The following is a 15,339-nucleotide window of genomic DNA, read 5'->3' as shown; positions in this document are numbered from 1 at the left end:
TTGTTGACATGGGTATCATGTAAGAGTGGTGTAGCCTACTTATGTTAACAATCTATCAAATTATTAACCCATTTAGAGGCTGCAGTTTATGCTACCTGTAAAACATCAACAGACCTTTTCTCCAGCCTGTTTGCTGTGAAACTGTCATGCAAGGAGACAGGTCCTTGCTCAGGTCATGCCACGTGTGATTAGCTACACATTAAGTGGCATTTTTGTTGTGAATAGATAGAATTAACTCTTAGTCTAAAGAAGGACAGAAATTCTATCTCCAGCTAATCAGTAGGATTTTGCTACAGGGAGCTGGGTGACTCGTTGATCTGGTCATTGATATTCAGGGTCCTGTTACTTTCATGCGATTTACCTTATACATGCAAGTCCTGTCACCTTCTGCACTGCTGACTGCTAGACAGTAGCTTTCCTACACATCACTCTGTGCTTTTGGTCCATCACATCAATGTCATCTGACAATTGATTGCGTAGCAGTTCAAATATCTGTTTCAGTGGCTGCTGCTTCAGCCTTAATTGCTGCTGAGTATTGCTCAGTGAGGTGCACAGTATTGAGCAGCAAGCAGAGCTGAAACTAGTTGGATATCTATTGAACAGATTTGAACTGTACAAGCCCTTCATTAAATTGAACTCTACTGTCTAAAGAGGACCATAGCATATGTATGATCTCTAACCTTTTGGAAGACTTGTTTGGCAATAAGACTTTTGTTTTCTCTGTAAGACCAATCTATAACATCATCAGTTAATGGATTAACTCATTTTAAAAGTTTAGCTGAGATTTTTATTCCTATTTAATGAGGACTAGTGGACATGGATTGAATTCTAGCTAAATGCTAGCTTAGCAGCTTTGTATTTTTTCCCATCTGCATTTCTGAAAACCATATTTGTGTAGTATACAGGCAACCTTAGGCTTGAAACACAAAAAGATTCAGCCATTGTAACTGTGAGCCCTGCACTTCCCTACCAAACAGAAGAATTAAAAGCTCTGAATAAGATTCTAGTTTGTCCTTTTAAAATAATTGGGGGGAGAAAAGAAAAAGCATAGGACTGGTTTCTCAGAAACATCATGAGAGCAGGAGATATCTAAGTTAACCAGGAACAAATGCCAAGGAGGTGGATGCTTCTGCCAGCCGTGCAATGAATAAAGTGTCTGACTACTGATTAAAAGATTGTAAGTTTGATTCCTACCTGGTTTGAATAATATGTACCTAGGAGTAATTTGGTAGCTTAACTCAGAGCTTTTGGACAGAAAGTCTCTTCAGATGTGCATCTCTGACAAGACATCTTTTTCCCATTAAACGATAAGAAGACTAATGCAATTATATAGTTGTATCAGTTTTCAAATACCTAATCTGACTGATTTTGAACAGGAACTTTAAAGTCAGTACTATGGCACTCTTGAACTAAGAGTAAGGTCTGCCTTACTTATGCAAAGTATCTTGTTGCTACCGTACCTAATTAGACTGATGTTTAACATCATACAGGAATCCCTTTTATGTGGTTCTACAGTTATGGCTGATAACCTCTATGTTTACATAACAATGTAGTTTCAGCATCTGAAAATTCCTTCACCTGAGATTTGAACATCTCTTTCTGAACAAAATAAAAGTTTTCTCAGATTAACACTTATTTTATACAGAGAAATTAAGAACAGATAAAGTGTTAACAGGGTCTTGTTTCTTGTCTGTATAGGAAATGACTCATTCTTGATAGGTGCATAAAACACTACCTCTCCAGAGAGGAAAGGACAGTTATTGATCTGTTAGAAGAAGAGTTAAAACTAACTACTGACTAAACTGAGGTTTTAAAAAATCCATAAGGCTGAGGGTAAAGGTTTGAATATGAATAGAACTGTAAGGAAGATTCGGGTACCCCAAATTCAGATCCTTTTCCCATAGAGGCAAAGTTCCAGGATACAGGATTTTGTTGGGCCTAGGTGTTCTAATAGTTTAATAGCTGGTGACAGAAATACATAATAGCTATGAAATATAAGAAAATATAGAATAAATAAACATATGGTTTTCCTTCTATTTTCTATACACCTGTCTTTAAATTTGTGGTAACAACACTGTCTATGTTCAGATTGTATCAGTACATTTTTTCTTCATTCTTGTCCTAGATTTCATCTGCTGTTTATGCCAGTTTCTGGGATAGCATTTCACTCCAAACCATGTGTTGCAATCAAGGTAGTGGTCTATTCTCACTATGCCTGGATGCATACTCACTCCTTAGTGGTACCATTCATCAAAGAGTTCTTCCGCTGAGGTGCATAAACAGTGCAAGTGTCAGTGGTATGCAAAATGCACCTTCTGGTGATTAACGTTAACCAGAGATTCCTTATTATGCAGTGGGGTAGAAGAAAAGGCTCTCAGTTTTTCATGCCTAGCCTCCCATATCCTCAGAGATGTGGGATATTTGGCCAAGCTTTTGGGGCCCAGCTCTGATGGTCTAACATTTTTTTCTCAATGCTCTTCTTTCTTGTGTAGCTGAAAGTGGAGCATCCTCACTGTTGGTGATTACCTAACAGCAGACTGTAGTTGATCTCTTTTTCTAGATGGAGAACGGAAGGAGGCAGAGTGAGCACCGGAACTCATCAGTGCTTGTCAGGTTTATGTTAGATTCTTAGGTCCCAAAATATTAGCTCCATTTCATTCTTTGCCTTACTCATTTAGGTACTCTTAAATGTCTATTGACAAAAACAGGCATTATATGGCTAAACAAAGAAACATTGAGAGAGCTATGTGAATAGGATTCAGTTAGAATTAAGGCTTAACAGCATAGGTTAACAGAAATAGGAACATTTTAAAAATCCTTGCTTGCATTCAGGTAATGTTGCATTTCATCGAAGTGTTAGGGAAAAAAAGTGCAAGACTATAGTCTAGTATTAATGTTACTGAAAGTTCATATTTTTCCTCTTCAGGTGCCTGAAGTTTGACATTTAATCTGCATCTAATATTGAGATGCAAATGGAATTTAGGGTAAACCATTTTCAAAATTAGTTTCTAATGTAGACGTCTTTGGTTCTGATTAACGTTGGGCATCCTAACAGTGAGCATTCACCATGCAGTTAAAACTGATCAGAACTGCAGCTTTCACCTAAAAAAACCTGTTCAAGGAACTGCTCTAATTTAGAAGTTAAAGATAATTTATGTGGATGATGAAATACTATATACGCATTACTTTTTCCTCTGAGAGTGGTGATATTATTTTAAGTGGAAAACTTTTTTAAAGTCCATTATAAAAGGTGATTGTTGACAACAGATGATAATGGGGGATGGTAACGAAAATCAATTGCACATGTTTCTAAGTGCTAACTTTCATTACACCTTGTGAGGATAATCAAATTGCTATTATTCATTGATCCATAAGGACATGCATTTTCCTAACCTGTGGCCTGTAGCCTCGTCAGGTAGCAGTTCACAGGGGAAACTCTGAGCTCATGCCTATGCTGATGTTGAATATACTTTAATGCATATGGTGAGGAAGAGCTTCTAAGGGAAAGAGTTTTGTCCAACACTCTCTTAGTACATTGTCCAGCTAATGTTAAAAAATATATGTTTTCCCAGGGCAGCTTATTTGTTTGGCCAAGTACTGTTCTGGCCTGCTGTAGTTTTTATTTTGTTTTATACCACTTGTTTTCTTTCATGACAGATCTTTAACTTAGCTTCAGAGTTTGTTTTGGTTTAGTATGGTCCTTGGCTTTAACTCTAAGTTTCACAGCATAAATCCTATTTTTATCTCCCTGGTGCACTTTGAGATCTGCATAGTTAAGTGGGATGAGGAAATTAATGTCAGTGTGAAGTGCTATATTGACCTTTACACTTTCTTTTTTCCTTCTGAAAAACTGTTTTCATCGTGTTATTCATCCACAGCACCTAGCACAGTAGATTCTCTGTGCTTGATTATTGACCTAAGTGTAATTTCAAAGAATGAGATGTTACGAAATAGGATTTGAAGATACTAAGTCAATGCCTGTAACATCATTATCAAGTAAGAAGCCTGGAGTGTAATGGATTTTCAAGTGACACTGAAAGTTTATCACAAGAAGTACTGAAACCTTGGAACAACTTCTGCTCCAACTCATGGATGCTAACAATAACATATTTTGTGAAATATTTAATGGACAGGCAAATTCTGACTGAGGTGGGAGTTTTCACTTTGATTCCAAAATGAAAGCAACAGGATTTGGATAAAAGCATTTAGCACTTAAATACTTTTATATATATATATATATAAAAAAAATATGAAACTATGATTTTTAGCTTGAGGGAAGAAAAAAAAAAAAGTAAGAACTGGATTAGTACTTTCATGACTGAAAGCATCTTATCAGTCCAAAATTTGTACTAAATTAACAACATGTCATATTGCTGTTATATTTCTCGCTTTCCTTTTTCTTCTCATACATTGTACAAATCTTATATTCTTAGTTTGTCTGCTTTCACAGAACTCCAAAATTATTTTTTGGTTTATGGGTGATAATAAACCTCTACGCATATCCAAGGAATGACATTTTAATGAAATCTGCTTTCCTTCCTGTGTAATATTTGTTTCATCATTTGGTAATTGTTGCCAAATACCTCTAGCTTATTCATCTAGATTTTAGCAATGGTAGAATATTGTCATGTTTCAATGAAATTCAGGGTTGAAGTTTTAGAAATAAAAGAACAGAGAAACATGTGCTAGGCCACATCAACATATATATTTCAAAAGAGAACATTAACCTTTAAAAATACATACAAAACTATTTTGGTGAAGAAATCTACTTAATTTTGCAGGAGGCTAAAAGGTCTTTTTCACTGAATTGAGTAACAAGTTTGAGAACAGTAAGACCTCAGTAAGTACAAAATCAGTTTAGTTTCCATTTATCAGAATGGTGATTTTATTTCCACACTAAAGCCAATCTACTTAGTATTTGTTATTAATTCTATTTTCAAGCCCACCAATAGCCACATGACATCAGTGGTGTGAGTGAATAAGCTCTGGAGTGGGGGTTTAACAGGGCTAGGTCTTAGACTTTGTGCCACATCTCTGCAGTTTACCTCAGATTTGGGAGCTCAGAGCACAAGCAAAGCAATCCTCCCAGGGGGAAAAGGAGAGGAGAGGTTATATATCTGCTTTCCTAGATATATCCTGAATGACTTTGAGGAAGAATGTAGAATTTCCCCATTCTGCTTCTCTAATTCACAGAACAGTAAAAAAAGCATGTTACATACTGTTAATGAAGTGCTCAGGTGCAGTTCTGGGGAGAATTGTCAAGTCCCGTGATTTCTAAAAAATAAGATACTGAAGAAATGATGGCATTGAAAGTACAAAAGAAGAAATTTTCATGATGGGAGTGGTGAGACACTGGAACAGATTGCCCAGAGAAGTTGTGGATGCCCATCACTGGAAGTGTTCAAGGTCAGGCTGGATGGAGCTTTGAGCAACCTGATCTAGTGAAAGATGTCCCTGCTCACAGCAGGGAGTTTGGAACCGGATGATTTTTAAAGGTCCCTTCCAACCCAAGCCATTCTATGATTCTATGCATTAATGGACATCCCCATTCTTAGTAGCTGTGGGAGGAAGAAGAGAATTGAAACACTAAGCTCTTAGTCCCTTGCAACAGTAAGCAAGATTTGTTAGGGAAGTTCCAAATGCATGGAAATTTTTGTTTCTTTTTGTTTCGTCTCCTTCCTCTGAGTGCCCCTCCCATACTACAAAATTAATTTGGTTTTAATTTAGGGACATAAACTTAGGTTCAAATACATCATAATACATCATAACTCTCAGAATTACTTTCCTCCTTGAAGTTAAGGTCATTTGCTTTCTAGAAAAGAATGGCATAATTTGAATTCCAACGTGCATCACTCTGAAATAATGTTGCATGGTAGATTACTCCTATATGCATTTAACAAAGTTGTCACATATCACACATCCTGGAAAAGAGACTATAATTCGAAGGTTGCAGACAGTAGCCTATTAAAACATACTCCTTAGCAAGCCTGGCTAGCCAATGAAACTGAGCCAAGCAATGTGCTCTCAGAGAGATTTTCTAGCTGAGGTTATTTACCTTCAAAAGTACAAAGTAATGAGACAAAGTAGGTTATGCCTGCCTCTTGAAAAGAAAGTCACATACAGGTGGGTTTTTTTAACTCATATCTGCCCTGGGTAACACGTGCAGTCCCTGGGACAAGTGAATTTATAGTAAATGGAACAGCACATTTCACAGAACAGGTGCAGGTATTGCAACATCTGCTTTTTAAGTACCCTGTGCCCAGCAGAATGCAGCCCAGAGCAGTGAGTATATATTCTGCTATGTAACATGTAGGCAGGAATTAGGAGCCTGAGGAAGAGAGGAGTGTATAAAGTAGCCAGGAGGAGATATAGATATATATTTTTATCAGGTTTTCATCAGGTTTTATCATAAGGAAGATTAAGAAGGTTTTGTCCATTCCCTTTTGTTTTAATGAAACATTGAACATGTAGTGATTATTTGCTAGATAAGTATAAATAGTCTTCAATTACCATGAAATTGCCATCCATTCCCTTTCCAAATCTCTGGCACTTTCAGTTCTGTCCAATCAATGTCGTGCTGACTAATCTCACGTTGGCAGGAGGTGAGAAAACAGCCATTGAAATAAGAACTGTTCTTATTTGTTGAGCACCAAGGTTTGCATTTGAAATTGGACTAATGGTACAGCTGGCTAGAAATTACTTTTAGTGGGTGATGAAATGAATGTTATATGCTTTATCTTTAGCTCCATCAAGCCCTTTGTGCAAAGCTTTAGTTGCAGGTTTTTGATCAGATAAGTTGTGTTTAAGGTTGCTCAAGGTCTACCCTGAAAATGCTTTTCACTGAAATACTGGACTTTGCAAAATGTCCTCAGCTTTCCAGTTGCATTTCCATCTAACCAGGGAGGGAAGTTGAAATAATGGAAATGTGACTATACCATGCATAAAAGATTTTTTTTTTGTCCCCTGATGTATTAAAATAATTTACAAGTAGGTCTGAGTGAAACTTTGAATATACAAGTTGTATGGGCTTGCCAGAGTTAATGTAGCTTTCCAAATTTTAAAGGCTCAGATTAGCTCTGGTCTTTGTGCAGACAGTGACAAGGAAGGATGCAGAAACCTTATTCCACTGTAATTGTTTGCACTATAAAGCCTATAATAGTCACCCCCTTCTGCAACTCTGAGATCTTGAATTATGAAACTTCCTGGTATGTGTGAAAGAAAGAAGGGTCATTCCACTGCCCTCTTTCCACGTTACTATGAGGAGGACACTGTAGCCCTGCAGAGATTACAGCACCCTGAAGTCATCAGAAAAATTTGTACTATACTAGTAGAAGTTGTCAGGTTTTTCCTTGCCTTCCCCCCCCCCCCCCCCCTCAGTCCAGGTCTGGGAAATAAGAAATGAGTAAACTTTCCATTGGCCGAGTAGATGAGCTCATGTTTTTCCATTATTTATGTGTTTGTTGTGTCCATCCTCCACTAGGTTCCAAGAGACTTGAGAGTATTCTGGTCTGAGTGGACACAACTGAACTCTGCCATTTCCCATGTAAATAAAACGTTGAATTATTGCATTAGCATAATATCAAGTTTAGAAAATCCAGTTGAATAGGCTGGTTTATTAGCCCACTCTCAGTGTTGTACTAACAGTGTGTCTCTGATGATAGCAAGAATAAATACACTTCTACCCTAGCTACACACATTAATAAATTATGTACTTCCTCCTCTTAAATATCCCCTGTTCAACCTTGGAAACGTGCTCTCCTGTACCTCTGTTTTGGCAGGCCCTAAAACCTGTGGTGCTTGGGACACAAGAGCTCTATAATATAGTCCTCAAAAGACTATTTTCAAGTGCTGCATTAAATATCACAGATGTCTCTGTTTGTCAAATACATTTGCCGGTAGGGAGTAGGAAGTGATTTGAGTTTGAGAGAGGACAAACATTCCCAACCTTTGGCTATATATTACCTTGGACTTTTTAAATCACTCTCTCAATCTCGCTTCCTCACCCAGAAATAACTCATTTTTTTACTTTGGGGAAAAATGTTCAGAAGAGGCTAAGGATAAGAAAACTGTGAGCAGAATATTCTGTCTCTGCTGACCATCTAAAGAAACTCCATGTGGAAACATAAAGCAAAACATTTCTGTAGCTGGGCAAAATTCCTCATGGATTTCTGAATGATATACAGTAATCTAATCTGGAGCATTCTGTAGCCCCTGAAGTTTCCTGAGGTGCATAGCACAGTTGGTCTGTTGTGTTTAATTAAGAATAAACTCAGCTGAGGGGGCTTTTTTCCCCTGGTTTTATTTTGTTTTAGCTACTTTTAATGTGTTTAACTAAGACAAGGAAATGTTTATTTGTTTGGCTGGATAAGCTTGTGATGATTTGATTTCTAGTTTTATAACAAAGCTAGGAAATAAACAAGGGGTCATTTGAAGTTTATTCCTCAGTGAATAATTCACTAGGAAAACGTTTGATGAGAAAAGAGCTCTACAAGAGAAAATCACCAGAATATTTACCAAATTGCTCCACAGTGTGATGGCCTCATCCGCTTCTAACCTCCTACCACAATGCATCCTTAGGGGCAAGTCAGTTTATAGAAGTGCAGGAAATGCAGACCTTTCTTCTGCTTCACTCCCAGACACTGCTCCATGATTTATCCTCCAGATAGATTTCTATTTTATTTTTCACTGGTGATAACAAGGATGCTAAATATCATTCACTAAAATGAAATTTTAAAAATTTAGCAGGTAGAGATAACTTGCATTGTGGAGTTTTTAAAAGAATTATCTAAAGCATTTTCTTGTCCACAAATCCACTTCTGAATAGATCTTGGAAAAATTGGGAAGGTATAACTGCCCAAAAGAAATCTAGGCAAGTGCTAATATTTTAAAAGATCACCTAAGCATGTGTAAATGCATATCAATCCAGGCAAATAATGGAAGAGCTTAACTCTTATAATGAATATTACCTTTTTCCTTTCAAGTTTCCAAATATTGCCCCTCATAAGGTTTTAACAAAAGATTCACCTAGATTCACTTGGCACTTCTGTTAGAAAGTCTCTTTGCAGATGTCTTACTTTATTACCATGTGAGTTATTTTTTTGAAATATTTTCTTTTCTACCTGATTGTAGACATTTATAGAGAAGTTAGGCAATATTAGATGCTTTATCAGGTAGAAAGAAATTTTAAACACAAGGCCAGTATGATGAACTTCTAAACTCAGATTTGATTTTGCTGCTGAAGAGCATGTCGCGAATGAGTGGTTTAGAGGCCGCTTAAAGAATCACCACCAAAGGTATTAGCAGAAAGTGATTTTAATAGAGACCTATGAAGGTGCGACTTAACAGAGTTCGATGGCAAGGTCCGCTCTATTACTTACTACACAAATGAAACATATAAAGAAAAATTATTTTATATCTAACGATTTATATCTTAGGAACTATATGTTTTTAGCAGCAGTCTAGGGTTCATTCACAGTTTTAGCAGCACTTAATCATTAAGTAATCATTAACAAACTTTAGCAGCATTTAATCATTAATCTAATATTTACGAATTAAGTGTTAGTAGAGTCTACTACAATGTTGACTTAATTACAGATTATGCTTATTATTAGTTCACACACACAGACAGAAATACATATATATATGTGTATATGTACAAAAGGTATCTGTTAAAAATTCCTCTCGAGTTCGGTGAAGAAATATTCGTAAAATGTCTTGGCATTTCTCAACGGGCGAGGGTTGAGCCTTGAGGAGTGAAGAGTTTCAGCCCAGGTCCCATCAGGTGATGGGTCTCCGAATATTGCAGACCCGAGAAGTTGCGAGCTCTGAGAGGCATCCCACTCAGAGGGAGATACAGGGTGCAGCCTGCTGCAGTCCCGGAGAGCTCAAAGAGTTTCTCTTAGGACCACCATTTATAGGTTCACAAGATGGTTGGCTTTAGTCATCCATAAATTTCCATGCTGGCCACAGTCCCAGGTGGTAATTACTAAAAAATTCTCAAGGTTTCAGTGTTGTTCCACTTGAGCTACAACTCAGATAAGATGACACATGGGCCAGGCAGTAGGACTACGATCCCAGCCTCAGCTATACAGAGTTTCTGATACGGTCAAGGAGCGCTCAACCACCACACTCAGTACACCAAGGCCAAGGTTTCACAGGAATTTCTGAGATCAACAAGCGGCCTGGGGCAGGGAGGGGAATGCACCACGACAGAGGGTGAAATTCTTTGCCATAGAGGTATATAATACAGGCAAAAAGTTGCCAGGGTCTCATAATGGGAGTGGACAATTCGAAGAAGAAAATACTTGTGAGCTATTGGATACTAAGAGGCTATATGTGGCTGACGAAATCCTTAAGCCATACCTTAAAAAGGCTTGGAGAATATCACCATTCTTATACTCTTCTGTTTGCTGCTGATCGCTTCAGAGACAGTGGATAGCACAGTAGGCAGAGCTTTTATCTAACCTGACTATTCTTACATAGATCACTTTGTGAGCTGTAATACAAGACAATTCATTCAGCACACCTATTGTAAATTGGGTCCAGAGTGCTTAAAATTCATGACCAAAAGCCACTGCTTCTTTAGCTTAAGAGGAGTTCTTGGAGCATCAAGTTCTGCATTGTTAGTTTGTATTGTCTTATGAGATTCAAAAATTGCTTTGAAAAATTGGTTTCTGGATGGTTAGGTTTTCTTATGACCCCCATTTTGACTTCTAACCCTCAGATAAACAGTGTTGGGAGAACAAGAGTTAGCCCTTTCAGAGCTGTCTGTGCAAATCAGGTATATATTCAGTAACATTAAAATGAAGAAATAATACTTTCTGCGCACGCTTTCTGATGAAAAGCTGAACATCTCAAAAGGTGTAATTGCCAGCAAATACAATGTCATTTCTGCTCAAAGTGTTTGCTGGGGGAAAAGAAAAAATCCCAGGAAAGTCACCGATGTGTCTAAATGTTTTGGGGAATGCAAGCTTTGAGGGTCTTTTTTTAAAAAAAGTGAGACCTTTTCCCCTTCAGCTTGTGAGTCTTGTGAAACATTCTTACTGTGTTTGAGATGCAGTAGAATTAATGACTTCATCTTAGATTTACTATGATTTGTTTCCTGCCATAAGCTGCTAAAAGTAAGCAATGCAAAAATCTCATAGTAACTAACACATTTATAAATGCAAGGGCACGTCCAGGAGATTTTTATTTGCAGACTAAAATCCCAGAATTTATTGAGTCTGTCTTAGTTACTTTTGTGAAGAGGGAGAAAAAAACCCAGTGAACTCTATTAAAAAGATTGATGCACGGCTGCGAGAGCTCTTGACAATTGAGATTTCTCTCTGAAGTGTTGTTTAACATATGTATAGCAAAAGAAATGCAGGGGAAGGAAGCAAATTTTTGTACCAATTTTTGAAGTCCTTTGAATCTAGCAAAATAACGAAGTGATTGAAACACAAATTCTGTGTAGCCGAGAAAGCAAAACATTCACATTTTACAAAGCTAGAATTCATGCCAGGAAACAAAAGCAAAAATATTTCCTAGGTATTTGAACTATAGGTAGGCTATATGGCTATGATAGTTGGGTTTGGTCAAACTACTCTGGTCACTTCTCTTGTTGAGTCACTGGCTGGGACAAGACAGTCCAAGCTGACAGGTTACATTTCCTGTGACCTGCATGCTCCAGTAAATATCCCTTTGAAGAAAAAGTCCTCCTTCTCTTCCTTAAGCTGAAAGTACCTTACTGGATGAGACTGATGATCGTTGTCCTGTGGACTCTCTCTAATATTGCTTTGTACATTGGAATTGGTTTCATCCCTGAAAAAGCTTTGCAATATGTAACATATTCACTGTTGATTTAAATTTTGTATAACACCAGCTGCTTAGGTCAAAGCAGCCATTTCTGAACACTGTTGTGACATGATACTACCTGGAAAGTTATTCCTCTTCCTCTTAGATATTTACACCTTTCAGGCAGGCTGTTATTTTATTCTTCCTTTGCTGTCACTTAGCTGGATCTTGAGTATTTAATTCTCTTGCATACATTAACATTCCTGATAATGTTAGTGAAAGCTTGAGGTCCTCAGCAGCACAACAGAACAAGCTCATGGTTAATTTTTCTGTGTAAATTAATCCTCTCTGGTCTCCAGTAATTTCATTTGTGTCTTTAAGTATCAACAGTTTACCATTAACTTTCAGGCAAAGAGGTGCCTAAGCCTGAATTTTGTTCCAGTTACATATCACTTCTGATTCTATTTTCTATGGCAGGAGCAAGTAGCCAAAACCTTTACATTTATGGACATGTGTCTCCCTTATTTTTTTAATTTTTGTTTGCTAGTATCTAGACTGTCTCTTATTATATGTATATTTTTGAGTTCTACTTACATTTTCAAACTCTCCATTGTCCAGATGATTTTAACTTAAGATGCATTTGAGGGGACTAAAAGTTGTGGGTTTGGGATTATAAAGTAGAAAAGGGACTTGGTTCAAACCATTTTCATTATTAGTTCTTTTTTCATTTTTGTTCTCTCTCTTAATTATTATTGCAGAGCCTCCTAGCTTTTAGAATGTATTTCTCAGCAGCACTAAATCACAGCTTTACAGTCCAAAACAGAGCAGTTTTAACAGGCTGTGTTTATATTTGTTAAAGTATTTATTGCTCTGCTTTATTTGCTTAAAATGCTGTGACTTAAAATAATACTTATCTTAGTTGTGTACTTCAGAATTTCAGTTCAGCTATCAAGTCACTTTTACACCTTGTACGGAAGTGCAATGTGAGTCTCATCGCATTACGAACAGTAGCTATGTTAGAAAACATTGGGAATATTTTCAGTCAGAATTGTCAGTTAAACATTTAGGCCCCCAAAGACCACTACCTCTTTTTGTGTAGAAATAATGTCTTACAGGTGGACCAATGTTCTCCAAAGTTCTATAATGGTCTTGGAAATATTCTTGAAGAAGACACCGCAAACCCTTGTAATAATATTGATACTAATCACTTCCTGATGGGTTATGCAGTGAGTGGATGATAAAACATTGTAATACCTCAGCTTAATAGTTGTTGCCCGTATAGCTCTGGGTTTTGCTATGCAGGGTGGGTTGGTTAGTTGCTTTGTGTCAATACGGGTTAGCCAGCAGCATCTCCAACCTATCTCCTACCTGCCAGCTAATTTATGATCCATCCAGGAAGGCAGAGATGCCACTGACTAGATCTCTGTATGTTAGACTGATGTTGGTCTTGATTTCATCACTTAACAAAGTGGGTAGCCACCATCTCAGAATATTTTCTTTCAAATTGTCTTATTTGCTTCAGCGCAGCAGTTTGCTTGGCTTTGGAGGAGGTAGTTTGACACGTGCCTTTATTTTGTAATGTTTTGTTCAGCTGGGTTGGTTACAGATATTCCAAGAGACAAAATGGTGGTGAAATGAAATGATAGCTCATCTAATATTCAATTACATATACGTCTTTCATTTGTTCACCTTGGCCACCTGCCCAGCACAAGTAGATGCTTATTGTTCCCTAAATAAATTACGCTGGTTCTAAACTGCTTTGCAATTTGATGCGTACAAGAGTTCTGTGTTTATTTCCTGGCACAGGCTGCTCTAAAGATATTCAACCTTCTGTGTTTTGGCTTCTATTACACTCATTACCTTGAAAAGTAATTATGCAAATATCACATTGCATTAAATACAGGCAGGTTTTTATTTATTTATAAACATCTCAAAATTTCAATTTCAGGGCATGCAGCTGAAAAATGTCTGCACAGGGTGAGAGATGGTGCTGCCTCCCCAACCGTTGCTGCAGCTGAGCGGCAAGCAGTAGATAAGCAAAATTGTTCCATTCTTTGCCTTGCCTGTTTATTGAAAGGAGGAGTGCAGTAAATTGGGCTGTAGACATCCAGTCACCATGGGATTTGGCTGTGCTCACAATAGGCAGGCACTGAACTGTATGTAAAGAACTTAACATGGTTTTTTTCTCCCATGAAAATAAAGAGGCAACTCTGGAGAAAAAAGCAAAGTGAGCTGAGATAGAGATGTTTGAAAGGTAATTTGTTTGAAAAGAAACATAGGCTTCCAGTAGCCCCACAATAATTAATAAAAATCTTAAAGTTTGCAGGGTTGGACTGATTCTGATCTCTTCGTGATATTGATAAATTGTTGCCCTATTCAAGTGATCTGAGTCACTGTTTACATGAAATGGGAATTAGAGCTTTGTTTGGCTGTTGCACAGAACTGTGTACTGCAAACTGCATCTCTTAAGAACTGCTGGGTACAGAAGGCTGCTATTATCAATGGATACCAGGGGTGCAAAGGGGTTTTATACAGTTGATCCAAATTGCAGTCTTACCCATCTACAGAGAAATATACTTACAGGAATACCAGATGGGTGAGCTTCTGGGGAACTATAGACCATCAGCAAAAACTCACGTGTCCTTAAAATAGGTGTAAAATGTTGCTGTCTGGGGAAGGGGTTTAAAAAGCCATGAGTATTGAAGGAATAATTGGGCCTTATTATCTGGAGAGCTCAGACGTTTAGATTTCTGCAAAAATCTAGCAGAAGTTGTAGATTGCAGGTGCTTTTGGTGTGTGATGATCAGGCGCCTCTTAAATGTTTCAAAATAAATTTCTCAAAATCAGACACTGCTGTAATTGTTCAATAGATTTGAAAATGCAGACCTCTCTTACTTTTAATAGCCTTTACTCCTATCTAGAGACTTCATCGAAGGAAAAGTATGCTGTCCAGGAAAGACTGCACAGAGATCCTGGCAAGAACATACATATTAACTGAAGCAACGCTAATAGCTCACTGGCTAGCACAAGATAGAGAACTAGGTGCTCTCAGAATTCAGATTTTGGCTTTGTTGCCTTTTTGTTCAGACTCTTCTTTTATCAAATTAGCCATCCATAAAGTGTGTAGAATGTTACTACCTTGCCGCAACTATGCGAAGCTAAACCAGAGCTTCAGAAATGAAAGGTGCAATGGAAAAAGGATATATTAATAATAAATACAACTAAGTTTTATTGTTTGCCTTCAGGAAGGTAGCAGGAGGTCCAAGATTTCATGGGCAGCATTCATAATACATGATTTTCCATAAACGGGTTTGTTCTGTGCTGAAGGTAAGACACAAACATACAAATGCCCAGAAGGGGTTTAAAAGAGCTAGTAGTGTCCCTGATCCTATTTCCATTCCCATGTAAATGCCCTACTTGATAGGACTGGGTCAAAGTCCTATGTGTTTAAATACATGTATGTGTAAGTGTGTGTGTGTATGTGCAAGCATATATGGAGAGAGATATGTATAAGTACATATATGTGTGCGTGTGTAAAAATACAGATAGATAGCTAGATACACATAC

Source organism: Calonectris borealis, chromosome 9, assembly GCF_964195595.1.
Source record: "Calonectris borealis chromosome 9, bCalBor7.hap1.2, whole genome shotgun sequence".
Lineage (NCBI taxonomy): Eukaryota > Metazoa > Chordata > Aves > Procellariiformes > Procellariidae > Calonectris > Calonectris borealis.
The sequence above is the reverse complement of the archived record's forward strand: the minus strand, read 5'-3'. Positions refer to the sequence as shown.